A 15,532-nucleotide genomic window follows, 5' to 3' on the forward strand; every position below is an offset into this window, starting at 1 on the left:
GGTTCAGTTACTGTGACACCACAGAAACATAAGTAGAGCGAAAGTTTAAGAGCACCAAATTTAGAAAAAAAAACAGATTCACCAAAACTCAAATTCTTTCATCCTTAATCAAGTTTAAACTCACAAAATTTTAAAATAATTCCTTTAAAAGAAACTCTAGTTAAATAATTACGTATAATTTACACAAGAGGGTAAAACAAACAATGCAGACTATATTTTTAAAGATGAGATTTAAAAAATGTTCCTCAGCTAAATAGTACTCATGAACCTTATACAAGCCCAAGAAAAGCTTTTCTCTCCTTAGAAAAAACAATACTAGTTGTAGATTTCTGAAAATTATTTATGAGAAAAAAGAATTATAAGGACTAACGTAATGGTGAAATATTGAAATCAGTGATGGCATATTCCTGCCTAAACAAGTTGTGGAGTAATTTAGAATTTTTTATTTTGTTGCTACAGCAGTCTTCGTATCTATAATTAAAGTCTGGCTTCTTTTTTTTTTTTAATTGAAGTATAGTTGAAATACAATATGAATTTTGTTGTAGGTCCAATAATAAAAAAAACTAGCCTCATAATTAGACATAATTATTTCAACAAGTCAAAGAACAGCTAAAATTTACTCTGCTTTTACTCTATAAAGTATTCTGAATAAAAATGGTTATGAAATGTCATAACTTCACTGTGGCTCATGAATGGGAGATAATATGAGACTCTGGGAGTATGGACAAAGGTGGATGGCTTAGAAGTTTTTCAGAATACTGATATGTATCCAATAATAAAATGTAAACATACTCATTTGCAACATCTCTCCTTATCCAGAGATTCTTTATATATAATGCAAATGTCTCCCTAATATAACATATTATATAGTATAATATGTATTACATATAACATAAAGTACAACATATACATTGTATATAATGAATACATTATATTATAAATACACTACATACACTGTATAAAAAGTATATATTACATAGTTAAATAGTATTACATTATACGTTTTATGTATATAACATATATATTATGCATTATATTAGGGAGACATATTCTCTCGCCTCCAGCAAAGGAATCACTAGGTATAAGGAGAGCTACCACAAATGAATATAATATTATTGCATATGTCAAGTGTTAGGCAAAAACAAAACAAATCCTATTTTTAAATCATATGTGAAAACACAAATTGGAACACTTCCTAATAAAGAAGTTAATAAAAAAAAACACCATTTACAAAATACCAAAACATCAAGGAAAAAATAACAAAAATTTTGTACAACAATCTGGGTACTAACTCTATGTAGGAGATGACAAATCCTACAATAGAAATGATTAGGGTCCCAGATCTCCATGAGGACAATCCTCACTTTTCTTGTTCCAATCAGTGTCCCTAGCACTGGGATATACACAAGTTAGGAAAACAGACTTTGGAGCTGGATTGTCTGTGTTCGACACTCAGCTCTACCACTGCATCCTAGCCTCTGACCCTCAGTAATTTACCTAGCCTCTTCCTGCCTCAATTTTTTAAAATAGTACCTTTGCATAAGATTGTTTCATAAATTAGTAACAATAAACAATAACAAACACATATAGCAATTAATCTTGTTAGCACTTCTCAGCACTTTTCTTTTATATCTTTTTATTCATTTAATCCTCCTCAAAACCTTATGAAATAGAAACTAACATCCCCATTGAAAGATGAAGAAACTGAGGTTCAGAGAAGTTAGGACCTTACCCAAGGACACACAGCTTGTAAATGGCAAAAAGAATTCATGTTCCTAACCACTCCATCATCCTTGAGATAACATATAAGGGGAGTACTGTGCCTGGCATATAGCACATATTTAATACCTAATATTTATTAATAAGTATTTGTCAAATGTTTGCAAGATTCTGAGGTTACACCAGGGCTCGGGAGAGAAGAATGCTGTAATCAGCTGGTGGTGCGCTCCCCAGATGTGGATTATTGGCGTGGTCACACTGTTCCCCAGGTTTACTATTCCTCTTCCACATAAAACAAAAAATCTTGATGTCTGTCTGAAGGTTTCCCATCTTAATCTCAGTGTTGCTAGGATCTTACATCAAGCTGTCATTATCTGACACCAGATTCCTACCTCCAGTCTCTCCTACTAATCTATCCCCTAACCACCTGCCAAAGTGCTTTTCCAAAAAGGTGCTTTCATCACTTACTCCTTTCAGGAAACTGCTTTGAATTGGCTACTCACTGAAACCAAAATTCCACCCCATTGCGTTCAAGGGCCTCAATCAGACATGGAAGAAACATGCCTTTAACTCTAGTTCAAGTGATCAGGTGCCTGCTTATCAAATGAATACTTGATAAGAATGGCCGTGCTTCATTACACAGAGAATAGCAGTGTTTGTGTTACTTCAACACAGTGATAAGCAATTTTTAAATTTTATTTATTTATTTTGGACACAGCCCAATAGAAAAAAATTTAAATGTTTAAGGATCTTATTTGATTTTTATTCAGAATGAAACAAGCTTGACTAGAGCACAAAAAGGGAAGAATATCAGAAAGAAAATGTGCATTATTACTATACACTATAATGTTAATGTCTAGGCAAATTTAGTCAGCTTTCGAATCTTCCATCCTGAAATTAGATCATGAATCATAACGTAAACTTCTAATGACTGTGGATGGAAAGTTAGAACTATCAAAAAAAAAAAAAAAAAAAAAAAGGAAGACATCACACATAAATCAATGAAGTTAGAACACCCTCTTACACCATACACAAAAATAAACTCAAAATGGCTTAAAGACTTAAATATAAGACAGGACACCATAAATCTCCTAGAAGAAAACATACGCAAAACATTCTCTGACATAAATCACAGCAATGTTTTCTTAGGTGTTTCCCAAGGCAAAAGAAATAAAAGCAAAAATAAACAAATGGGACCTAACCAAACTTAAAAGCTTTTACACAGTAAAGGAAATATTAAACAAAATGAAAAAACAACCTACAGAATGGGAGAAAATATTTGTAAATGATGCAACCAACAAGGGCTTACTTTCCAAAATATACAAACAGCTCATACAGCTCAATATTAAAAAAAAAAAAAACCCAATCAAAAAATGGGCAGAAGACCTAAATAGATATTTCTCCAAATAAAATACACAGATGGCCAAACAGCACATAAAAGATGCTCAACATTACTATTAGAAAAATGCAAGTCAAAACTATAAGGAGGTATCAACTCACACCAGTCAGAATGGCCATTACCAAAAGTCTACAAATAATAAATACTGAAGAGGGTGTGGAGAAAAGGCAACCCTCCTACACTGCTGGTGGGAATATAATTTGGTGCAGCCAGTATGAAGAACTAAAAACTATGGAGAACAGTATGAGTTCCTTAAAAAGCTAAAAACAGAGTTACCAGATGATCCAGCAATCCCACTCCTGGGCATAGTATCAAGAGTAGACTCTAGTTTGAAAAGATACATGCACTCCAATGTTCATAGCAGCACTATGTACAATAGCCAAGTCGTGGAAGCAACCTAAATGTCCATCAATGGATGAATGGATAAAGAAGATGTAGTATATTTATAATGTATACATACAATGGCATACTATTCAGCCATAAAAAAGAATCAAATAAAGTCATTTGTAGCAACATGGATGGACCTGAAGATGATCATACTAAGTGAAGTAAGTCAGACAGAGAAAGACAAATATCATATGATATCACTTATATGTGGAATCTACAAACACAATACAAATGAACTTACTTACAGAACAGAAATAGACTCACAGACATAGAAAATAAAATGATAGTTACCAAAGGGGAAAGAGAAGGAAGGATAAATTAGGAGTTTAGGATTAGCATATATAAACTACTATATATAAAATAGATAAACAGCAAGGACCTACTGTAAGCACAGGGAACTATATTCAGTATCTTATAATAAATAATAATAGAAAAGAATCTGAAAAAGAATATATATATATATATATATAACTGAATCATTTTGCTGTATACCAGAAACTAACACAACATTGTAAAACAACTATACTTCAATTAAAAAAAAAAGACATAACACCCTTTATATTCAAGATCATGCAATGCACCCATTGCCAAGAGTAACTTGAAAGGCTAACTAGAGCATATCAAATACTAATCACCAGCACTTATAACAAGAGGCTGCTTTTAATAAACACAAGTTACTACATAATCACCAGTCTGAATTAATGTCTGTAAGCCAACCACATCAATGGACCAACATAACATGGATTTACTTTAAAATTTAGTAAGAAAATCAAAGGTATGCTTTGAAGACTTTACAATCTGCCAAATGTTTAATTGGCTTTTCCACTAAGCATGAGGAGATGCAGGATTGTACTAGAAGTTCATCTGATTTGCTTAGAAATGCAACTAACTTCTGACAAAAGGCACATCCAGATGTAGCTCCATCCAGATCATTCCTGAGTTGACATCAACATTCTGATGTCAACTCAGGATTTCTAAATGTACACTCAACACATCCAACTGAACAATTCACATGTTCACAGAGCTGAAATAAGCAAGTCAGTAAGTACCAGTCCAGTGGTTTGTTTTGTTTTGGAGGGATTGTTATTATTCCTTTAGATGAGGAAATTGATCTTAGTTCATATATCATTTGCGTTCAATGTAATGAAATGTTGGATGATTCACATGAAGTTACGGCTAAAAACAATCGATAGTAGAAGAGGTGATGTAGTAAAGGTAAGAAAATTCTAGAAGTGGTATTCATCTAACAAATATTTATGGTGCAGCTAAGATTCATGAGCCTTCTGGGACAGAAAGCTCTCATATTTTCAGAGATGACCATGAATCGTTTCTTGCAGTTTCAGTTGAAGTTACTTATACTTCTTTCACAGGACTGAGAAAAAAATGCTAGGATTAGATAGAATCACAAATCCAATGGTTTAAAATGTGTCCAATTGGTAAGTGTATCATCCAGGAAGGCACCTGGCATTTCATGGGCAGCACTTGGTATTTTTTCTTCCTCTCCCACCTTGAGCAAAAATCACCAGGCTTTTCTTCTCTGTAAAATTCAACCTCACTCCCTGGATTGTAGTTGTAAGTAGGCTTAGGAAGGAGTCCATGAAGGAGGAAAGTGATCTAACGGTGTTTAGTTAAGTCCTGCGTGCTGAAAGTAAATAGAGGTAACTATTATTGACAATTCTTTATTGTTATCAGTCCTTCTCAGAAGCCAACCCCAGAAACAGTCTCCTCTCCAGGAGCAAATCTCTCTGTTTGAAGACACTCTTGGGACAATGATGCTCCCATTTCTCCCTCCAAGCCTCTCACAGGCTATGAGTCCTATGAAACACAGCAAAAGGATGCAAGAAACTGGCCCAAAAGACCGAACTATGGGCAACGGACTAGTACTCTCTACCAGCTGATTTAAAGGATGCTTGTTGTACAAAAGAGTATAAGAAAACAAGTTTCTTCTTAAAATTCCCAAGAACCAGCTGACACGTAAATTACAGTTGGAGTGGTATATTCAAGGGCAGATTCCACAGAGGCAAGCAATTTGCTGTATACATGCTTGAACAGAAAACAAGCAGCCAGTTCATTTTCCAGGGAGATTCCAGTAAAATTTCATACCTTTGAAAGAAGAAGCTGTAATGGAGCAAATAGTAAACAAGAGGAGCCTATTTCTCAAAGGCATTAACTCCATATTAAAAAGAAACATACAGATATTTACAGCGTAGCTGCAAAATGCCTACCCTAATAGAGTCACAGAGCAACATTTCTGAAGTTCAGTTTAGCATCCATTCTACAAACACAAGACTGCCAATTGAAACAAGGTCTGCAAAAACACAGAACACAGTGGCTTAATCTCTGTGTAAAACAACCATAGAAAACTACCTCCCCAAAACTTGAAACATTCCTGTTTCAAGCATTCAGGTGTAATTCATCTGCTAGGACCAATCTGCCATATTGACCTTGACAGGGCCTTGAATCATGAGATCATAGATCAGCATCCTGGTGATATCCATTATAAATCTGAAATGCCTTAAAACCTAGGACTTATTTCATTCTGGGTGATTAGCAGGATGTGTGGAAAGCAGTGTGCTCCCTGGAGCTTACTTTGAAAGGTTTCTGTTTTACTTACTACCAAACACAGGTTTCCAGAAAGCCACAACCACGCCATGCAAACACTTAAGATTTTTTTTTTCAATCCTTCCGATCACGTTCTGTTTCCTGAATTACTTATTATTTATTTATTTTTGAATTTCAGTAATTACAGCACCTTAGGCTCCTGGCTATCAGTGGTGTGGGTTGTTTCAGAAAGTTCTGGAAGATTGTGTTTTGGTGACATTCCACTTCTTTGTACATTTCAGTAAAGGCTCTCAGTTAAGGCTTACAAATTATTCAGGTGAAGGAAAATGTCTTAAGAGTGGCTCTTAAACAGCGTAACAGTAAGCATCATCTAGAAACGCATGACACATGTCCTAGAGGGACGCCTGTTTTTCCGCCCCTTGCCCCTTCTTTCCCCACATCACGCACCCCCAAAGACCGGACGGTGTGTTCTCTGAAAGCCGACACCATCTCCGAGGCCACATTCCAAGTCCGAACCAGAAACACACGCGTGTAGATAGATCCCGGCCAGCGTCCCGCCCTACCCTCAGGAGCCACAGCTTCCAGCCTTCCCCAGCAAGGTGGAACTAACCCCCGGGGGCCCGCTGTGGGGCGGACAGAGGCGGCGCAGGCGGAGGCAGCCGATCGCAGGACTGGCAGGGAGGAAGTGAGCAGCCAGCAAAGTGCATTTTTTGCCCGCCGAGCAAGCCCAGGCACGGATGGACGTCGCCAGCGGAAGAGGGGCCGGCGCGCGCCAGGCCACCGGGCACACACAGCTGGCGTGCACACTCGCCCGTGCCAGTGCGCGCACAGACACAGACACAGACACAGACAAACACACACACACACACACACACACACACACACACACACACACACACACACACACACACACACACACACACACACACTCACGCGCGCGGGCGCCTACTCACCAGCAGCCCCTGATGTCCGGGGCCCGCGTGGGACGGCGACTGCAGAGGCTGTCCCCGCGCCTGCCGTGTGGCCTTGGCATCCGTCTGGCCGCCGCGGTGGCTTTTGCTAGAAGGCACTGCAGCCGGGTGATAAGGCACCCGCTGAGCAGGCGCCCGCTGGCTTCCCTCGGCCGACCCTCCTCCGCTTCTCTGCCGACCGATGGAGCTTTGCTAGTTCCACTCGCTCGGGCTCCGTGCGTTCCTCTCCTCCTCCTCCTCCCCTTCGCTGCCGTGGCTCCCCGGCGCCCGGGACGAAGAGCTCCCGCGAAAACCCACGCGCAGGCCTGGCGATCCTGAGCCTGCAGCAGCCTTCCCTGCTGCCACCGCCGCCGCCGCCGCCGCCGCCGCACGAAAACAAACTATCGCTGCGATGGTCCCGGCAGCCCCGGCCCCGGCCCCGGCCCCTGGGTGCCGCCTCCACCCCTGCCTCCGCCCCCTCCTCCTCCGCCGCGGCCGCGGCCTCCCAGGTTCCTCGCGAAAAGCTCGCGGGTGGAAGCGGGTCCACGCGGCTGACCTAGAGCGAGTATGAAACGACTGGGTGCGACTCTCATCTGAAGCCCTGCACGCCCTTCCTCAGCCCAGAACCACGCGGACTTTCGTTTTCTCCACCATCGATTTCACTGAGGTGGACCAGAGTGGGTGCCTATTGAGACTGCAGTGTACACGTGCCTGGATTGGGCCGTGGACTCTCATCGGAGTCGGAGGCAGGATAGGGTTTTGGTGACAATCCCGCTGATACCTCTCATTAGGAAATCCACCTTGAGATTTATGCATAACCCACCGCCACCATGAAACACGTTAGTCCTCTTCCCCTCTCCCCACTTCGTGCACTTGGGGAATGCAAGCTATTATGATATCATCTGGATATTGTATTATTACATTATTATCATGTGTAGTGTTTTTTAATATGGTCCCGGCACTGAGCCAGGCACTCTATACGTGAAATCTTATTTTATCCTTTCTGCAGCTTTATAAAAGGTACTCTTACTTTCCCTATCACTGAGAGACGGAGGAGCAAGGTAATTTGTCCCAGGTTACTCACCTAGAACGTTGTAGAAGTTAAGATTTAAATTCTGAAAAGACACCAAAAGCTATTCTTATTGGCTTATAAATCTATGGATATACAAACACTGCTACTGCTGGATGAAACACAGATACTTTGTCACTTTTTCTGAGTTTGGTTGGGAGGTTACTTCCCAGAGAGGGAAGTTATCACAGAGAGGGGTAATGGAATATGGGCTTTTTCTAATTAAATGTCTAGCTGAGACTCTGCCACCAACTGAGCTATTCGGCCTCAGGCGTTTCACCTTCTTAGGCCTCATCTCCCTGCACTGGTTTTTGAAATGAAGTGGTCTGATTATTGGAGAGAGCCTGCAGCCTTGATTTAAAAACAAACAAACAAACAAACAAAAAAAAACAATGGTGCCATTGCTTTTTTCTAATTTTGAATTTCAGTCTATATTTTAAAATCAGGACATTTTACAAAAATTTAGATTTGGGGCGTGTTCTGGAAAATTGGAAGAACTGGCAACCTTTGGTTCATGGTGGGTTCTAGCAATTATCAGCTGGAATGAAGCAGGTGTATCCTTTAGCATCCTGGGGAGATGCTCCTCAGTTTTCCATAGTCCCCACCACTCCCATACGTCCCACCTGCTGACATTGAGAATATGGCAGATAAGTGAGTTTCTAGTTCTGAACCAGATAATCTCATAACCTACTAGATAGTCAAAAATTCAGTGATAATTAAGATTAATTCAAATTCCTAAAAAGTATCATGCAGCAACGAATTCCAGATAAATATTTATAGTGGTCCTTGATCATGGTCTTGCTGCCTAGAACCCAAAGTCTTATAAAAGCCAAAATGGTTCAGTACTCACTGTCTCCACCCTCTAGCAGCTAGAGCACCATCATGTGACCTAAGTTCAGCCCATCAAAGGCTGCCACCCAATCTCTGAATCTGGAGTCTGGTTCAAAGAAGAAAAGACATTTTAGAAATAATTCCAATATCTGTGAAGTGGCTTTTGTGCCTATAGGCAGCAGTGTCAGAGGTGAGAGGTGGGACTACCCAATGGCAGTACCTGTGGTGTCCTAAGTGGGCTGTTTGGGTGGTGTGAGCTTTCTGCTCCAGCTACCTACCGAACTACCCTGCCTGTTTGATGAGCCTGATTCCCCAGCCTTCCTTTTTCTTTGATATGCTACCTAATGGCCTTTCAAGACATTTGTCTTCTATTTAAGTTAACCAGAACTGATTGCAGTGTATGTCATGAGAACTCTGACATCGTGACATTGGATTGATCCAACTTCTGCCTCCCTTTCATTAATTGAATTAATGAAAAGTGGGCACAGGTATACTTAGACAACTTTTGTCTTAGAGAATTTTAAAGTGTTCTCTAATTTTGCTTGCACTTATAAAGATTCTATTTCAATATTAATCTCCAAATGCATACTTTTTAAGATAGGACTTTTTTTGTCTTTACCAATTATATTCACAAAGATTGTGTCGAAATTAAAGTTGCCCTCCATACTGGTGAGAATGCAATGAAAGGAGGCCCTCATCTGGTGGTGGAATTTTAATACACTTCCAGGAAAAGGAATTTGTCAGTATGTTCACAGAAGCAGTAAAATATACATGTCCCTTTACTCCCAGCAATTCCACCCCCAGGAAATAATTTTTCTGAAGAAAATGTGAGGAAAAAAATTTTTCCTTTGAACTATTTATCACCAACTTTGGACACTAAAGTAATGTGTACGATGAGTTTTAAATAACATTGAAGCTGCTTATGATACAATGTTAAATAAATAAGAAGGATACAAAACTGCATATACATATCATCTCAAGTACATGAAAACACAGGAAAAAATCTAGGAGATTGTATGAAAATTACTTCCTAGAGATTAGTTATGGGCAGTTATAATTGCTGTCTTTATATTTCACTATAATTTAAAATTTCTATAATGGGAATGCTTTCATTTTATTTAGGAAAAAAATGTTTAATAGTTAAAAATTGAACACTATTGGTAGCCAGAAAAATATAAAGTAGTATCCATCACAGTGCCTCACTCATAATAGGTGCAGAATAAATGTTTGGGGAAAGGACAAAGGTGGGAATAAAGAAGGGAGGGAGGGAGGGAGGTAGGGAGGTCAAACTATTTCACAAAGAAGAGTGATGAATTAAGGGATTGGGACTCCCCTGTCATTTGCTTAGTTGATAGCGTATATAGAAACAAGACATTACATTCTAAATTCTTTATTAAGTTATGCTGCATTTGAGAATTTCCCAACTGTGACAAGTGACAAAACATCAAGACCTTTCTCACTGGATGAGTACCAGGGAGTCAGCACTCAGCGTTTTTCCTGTCCTACAACATTGGAGATAGGGTCTGTTCTGAGAAACTGGATGAGCACAGGTTGTTGGTAACCTGGACACAGAGGCAACCCCTTGTCTCTGATTGGCCGGAGGTCTGCCACTCTCACTGGGGCACCCACAAGTCCATGAGTGTGGCGTTGTCTGGATTCTCCCCATCTGTAGACGTCCTAGTAGGATCTTATTTGTTGGAACTGGCAGTACAAGGAGAAAGTGGGCAGGGTTGAATTTACATTAATAGAGAAACCAAAATTGCATTTGCGTACTCCTGTAGTTGTTTGGTGTGTGCACATAAAATGGTGGTCCCTGGGGTAATAACCAACCTCACTGGAGGTCCTTGCTGAGACCAGATGGATGGACTGGACTCCTGGTTCTTTGTTTCACAGATTTACAATTTCCTGGCTCTGGGTCATCCTTAAAGTCAAGGGAAAGAAAGACTTAAAATATCCAACTGATTCTATTGGAAGAAAACTTCATCTCAGAGATTATGTACTTAAGCCTGTACTGAGCATGTACTTCAGAAACGATTACATTCTTAAAAACATGTATTCTTAAAACTCTAGGGTGTGCTATTGTTTATGCCAGTGGTTCTCAAAGTATGGAAGTGACCCTTGAAATCTTTTCAGGCAGTCAAAGCTACCCAGTTTGTTCAGCAAGGTCAAAACTATTTTCGTGAAAACACAAATCCATTCTTTGACTTTTTCGCCCTCATTCTCTCATGAGTTGGCAGCGGAGTTTTCCAGAGCTACGTGTATGTGTCACCACATCTAGAATGCAGGCGCAGATAGGAAAAGCCAGTTATCGCCTACAAAGCTACATGTGAATGAAGGAGGTTTGTAATAATAGAAGACAGTGCCAATTTTCTCACTAATTTTTGTTTTGTGTGGGAAAAATAGCATTGTACTGTCATGAAAATGAGATATTTAATTTAACATGTAATCAGTTTATTATTTTTAATAAGTTGATATTATTTTAAATGCTTCCATTTTATTTTCTAATATAGTAAAAAAAAAAAAAAAAAGGATAGATATCACTCATGTAAATGAAAGCTCTTTAGGGTCCTTGATAGTTTTTAAGATTGTCTGAGTGTGGAGAGTCCTGAGGCCACAAAGTTTGCAAACCACTGGTCTATGCTATTAAGGAGCTAATAAATTTTGAATAACCTATTTTTCCCTTCAGACCTGGTTTGAGGAATATCATAACCATGGCAACTAGCCTGTATCAGTAAATGCAGGAAGCAACTGCTCCAAAAATGGAAACCGCAGGCACGTTTGACTTTTTCCACTCAGGAGATTTATTTTGGTGCTCTCTTCCTGTTAGTGAGGCTTCGAGAATTTCATGTCCACTGTGTCCATTTCATGTCCAATTTCATATCCAGGACACTAGATACTGGATGAGGTTTCAGAATTCCTGGAACCTTGTCCTCTCTGACCATTTACCACTGCCCTGGGCCTCGTCCCTCTGAGCCTAGCTTTTTCCATCAGAAACAGGAGAATGATGGCTCTAGACAGCTCTTGAAGTAGTTGTGAAGCTGATGATCATCAAAGCATTTTTGAAATGAAAATGTGCTTTGCAGATATAAGGCTTACTAAACAGTTCATCATACAGGCAGACATTGGCTGAAAATGTAAATTCTCTCCTCGGCTGATATGGTCTGATCTCTTGAATTTAGGAGCAGAAGATTTTGATAAACATGGAACAAATATTACTAGTGTTTGGAGCAATATGTTTTTTTCTTAAAGAGCTTCTCTTTGGGCTTGTTTACAGATACAAAGGATGTGTGTGAAGGACAGAAAGGTGGAGGGAGAGAGAGAGGGGAGGTGGTAGAAAACATCTGACCCTCACTGTCAAAATATATCCTGAAACAGTCTCATGGCTCCTAGGACTCCTTCAGTGCTCTAGCAATCCCTCCGTGGTAAGCTTCGACTGTTATTTAACAGCTATGCAGTAGGTTGGAGCAGAAAAAGTATAAAACACACAAGAGGGCATTATATTTGTTATTTAAATTTAGAATTTCTTTGGTCAACAGGAAAAGAATATCTTCCATTTATAGGAAAAAACGGGCCCGCAGAAGTTTTTACTGGAGTGAATGGTACCATCTGAAAACATAACTCTTAAATTTGTCTGTGACTGTATAAGCAAAGACATGACCTTTTCCAAGGACGAATAGTAAAAATAGCAGATCCCTAAATACACATTCAGGCATGTGCTGCTTGCTGGGCTTAACGCTCAGGCTCGTAATATAGATAACACTTCTGTCTTTGTCTGCTCCGGCTGCTGCCACAAAATACCACAGATTGGGTGGCTTACACAACAGAAATTTTTCTCCTAGTCTGGGAGGCTCTAGTTCAAGGTGCTGGTGGACTGGGCTCCTGGCTTGCAGACACCCACCTTCTCACTGTATCCTCACACGAAAGGAAGGGGAGAAAGAGATCTCTCTCTTTCTCTTCTTGTAAGGCCACCAATCCTATAGGTTTGGGACCCCAGCCTTATGACTTCATTTAACCTTAGTTACTTCCTAAAAGTCCCTTCTCTAAAATACAGTTCATGTTAGAGGTTAAACCATCAACATTTGAATCTTGGGAGGGACCCAATTCAATCTCTAGCAACTTACTTGCCATTTGAAATGAGTACAAAATTGATCTCAAATGAAATCACATAGTTTCATACAAGTTGCTTAGAAACTGCAGGATTCTTCGACTCTGAGGCACAAAATAATCATGCATCTGTCATTGTTCTTCACTAATTTCTTCCATTTCTCTGACTAAATGTCCAACTTTGTCATCATAGGTCACTCTGTCAAAATACACTACTTATGTTTTCAGAGACTCAAACACATATACACTGTGCCCTCCAAAAAGAGAAGGGGGAAATTCTGGGAGGTGGTTGTTATTGCTTTTCTTTGACTTAATCATTTTCTTTTTCAGTCAGAAGAATCTTGATCACGCTTTGAAGTGGAAAACAAGGTACCTTTTCCTGAATAAGCAGTATTTTCTAGTTAGATAATCAGAAGTTGCCACAGATAACATCTAGTCCAACTTCCTTACTTCAAGAAGAGGAGACTGAGATCTTGAAAGTGGCAGTGACTTGTCAAGGGCCCTGTAGACCGCACCACAGCCTGGTCTCGTGTCTGTTCCATTACAGTCAGGAAACTTGCTTAGCTCCCCCACTAGCCTGTACTGCTAGATTTCACCTTTACTGATTGTACGTTACTTTCACACACATGATGTCAGTCGGTTGTCTTAACCCTGTGAATCAGAAAGGCCCTGAGACGCCAAAGGGTGAAGGGCTGTGCTTCCACAAATGGGACCCAGAAAGGAACGAGGGGAGAAGACCGCAAATCTGCAAAACATGCGACAATAAATGTCAGAATTAAAGTGGAGCTCAAGTGCTGCGTGGAAACAAATGAGTGTCCGTTACATATTATAAAGGATAAAGGAATTTGTGAGAGTCGGGTATGAAGTGGCAGATAGTCGAGCACAAAAAAATGAGTACTGGTGCCCACACTGACACTCATGCATCTTCGCGTGCCATGATTAGCAAAGTCTTTGGTCTTTGACCCAAGGGTCTATGTCTTCTACTACATCCACTCCACCATGGCAGGTGAACCTATGAGCAAGTAGGGCAAAATCTCAGACCTTTCAGTTCTTGCATTTTGCTACTTTAGTCACTCCCATAGCTGTCTTAAGAAATGGGAGGAAGTTATTAGAATGGAAATGGCACTCAGTTCCTTTTCTCTTCTGAACTTCCAACTCTAAGCCCGGGTGGCAGTTGTTTCTAATTGATGGACCCTAGGTCATGTGCCCAGATCTGAGGTGAAAGGAGTCTGGGAAATCCAATATTTGGTTTCCTACCGTTTTCACGGTGGGAAAATCTCTAAACATACAGACAAATGTTCACTGCATCAGTAGGCATTCTATATTTCTCAAATTGATACATATGTGACAGGAATTCTTAGAACTTTATCAAAGTTCAGATGCAAAGACAGAGGTTCATAATATCCCTCAGGGAAAGGCTTTAAATTCCAAAGGGTTCTTAGCAGAGATGGTTATGCCACTTGGCAAAAACAAAACAAAACAAAAAAACACCAGATGGCACTCTAAGTGGTAATTATGTTTCTGCTTTCTTCTAACTGCATTGAATGATTTTAAGAGGGATTTGTACGTTTGTTTGTTTTATGGTTTGTTGATAGAAAGGCAAGTCAGGGCACACCAGACTCCTTCCAGGAAAAGAAGAGAGATGTGGCCAGATTCCAGTGTTTCCTGTCATATTTCTAAAGAAAGTGGTTTCCTATGGAGCCTGGGATGATTCAGGGCTGGGATGAGGCAAGTTGCAGGTGCCCAAGGACTGCCATTACCATAGGTGGTACACAATCACCACCATTCAGAAGGACAAGGAAAGGAGCAAGACTGAAGATGGGAAGATTCTCTAAAAGAAGGGTGAGTAGTTGGGAGTGGGGAAGAATCACTGAGGGGAGAGGGCCCTAGAAAATCATATTCGTTGGAGGTTCCAGGCCCTTCATCATGTAGAAGCCTTGACCTTTGTGTGTGTGTGTTTTATTTTTCAATTTTAGAGTAGCTTACATATAGAAACATGGACAGATCAGTAGCTCAAATAATTATCCTAAAGGGAACAGATCTGTGAAATCATAACCCAGATCAAGAAATAGAACATTGCCAATACCCTATTGCTGTCTCTCAGATTCGAAAACCTGTGTTCATTTCAGTTATGCCACAGCATCTTTTATTTTTGCAATATTTGGTTAGAACGCCACTTAGGTATAGATTTAAACAATTCTGAGCTCAAAGACTAGCAATAATCTTGTCCAGCCCCTTCATCTCATGGATAAGGAAAATGAAGTCTACATAGGATCAAATTGACATGGGAAGTCGGAGCAGAAATTAGAAATCTGGCGTGCTAACGTTTTATACCATAGTCCACGCCAAGGTCCAGCACTAGCCTTAGGCGTTGGGAGCCCAGCTCACCTGCTGTGTGAGCTCACCAAACAACCCAGCTGTGCCAGCTGCATTTCTCCTTCTCTCCTCGGAGTGTCAGGACCTGCCCCCTGCTGGCCCCCTCGGGTGTGCTCCGTCATCCAGGAGGCTGAG

The 15,532-nt window shown here is 40.1% G+C and overlaps 1 protein-coding gene across 4 annotated transcripts in view; it reads right to left on the minus strand.

Moving 5' to 3' along the window:
* The window catches only part of STAMBPL1 (STAM binding protein like 1), a 57,299-nt gene extending 49,641 nt beyond the window's left edge, over positions 1 to 7,658 (minus strand). Inside the window, exon 1 of one of the 4 annotated variants that reach the window (XM_032491363.1) lies at positions 6,678 to 6,696. The gene's annotated coding sequence lies outside the window, so the exon portion shown is untranslated. Of the gene's footprint in view, positions 1 to 6,514; positions 6,642 to 6,677; positions 6,722 to 7,020 lie in introns of those variants that run through there. The other 3 variants (XM_032491364.1, XM_032491362.1, XM_032491365.1) reach the window with 3 other exon arrangements.
* Between the last annotated feature and the right edge of the window lie 7,874 nt (positions 7,659 to 15,532).

This window comes from Camelus ferus, chromosome 11, assembly GCF_009834535.1.
Source record: "Camelus ferus isolate YT-003-E chromosome 11, BCGSAC_Cfer_1.0, whole genome shotgun sequence".
Classification (NCBI taxonomy): domain Eukaryota; kingdom Metazoa; phylum Chordata; class Mammalia; order Artiodactyla; family Camelidae; genus Camelus; species Camelus ferus.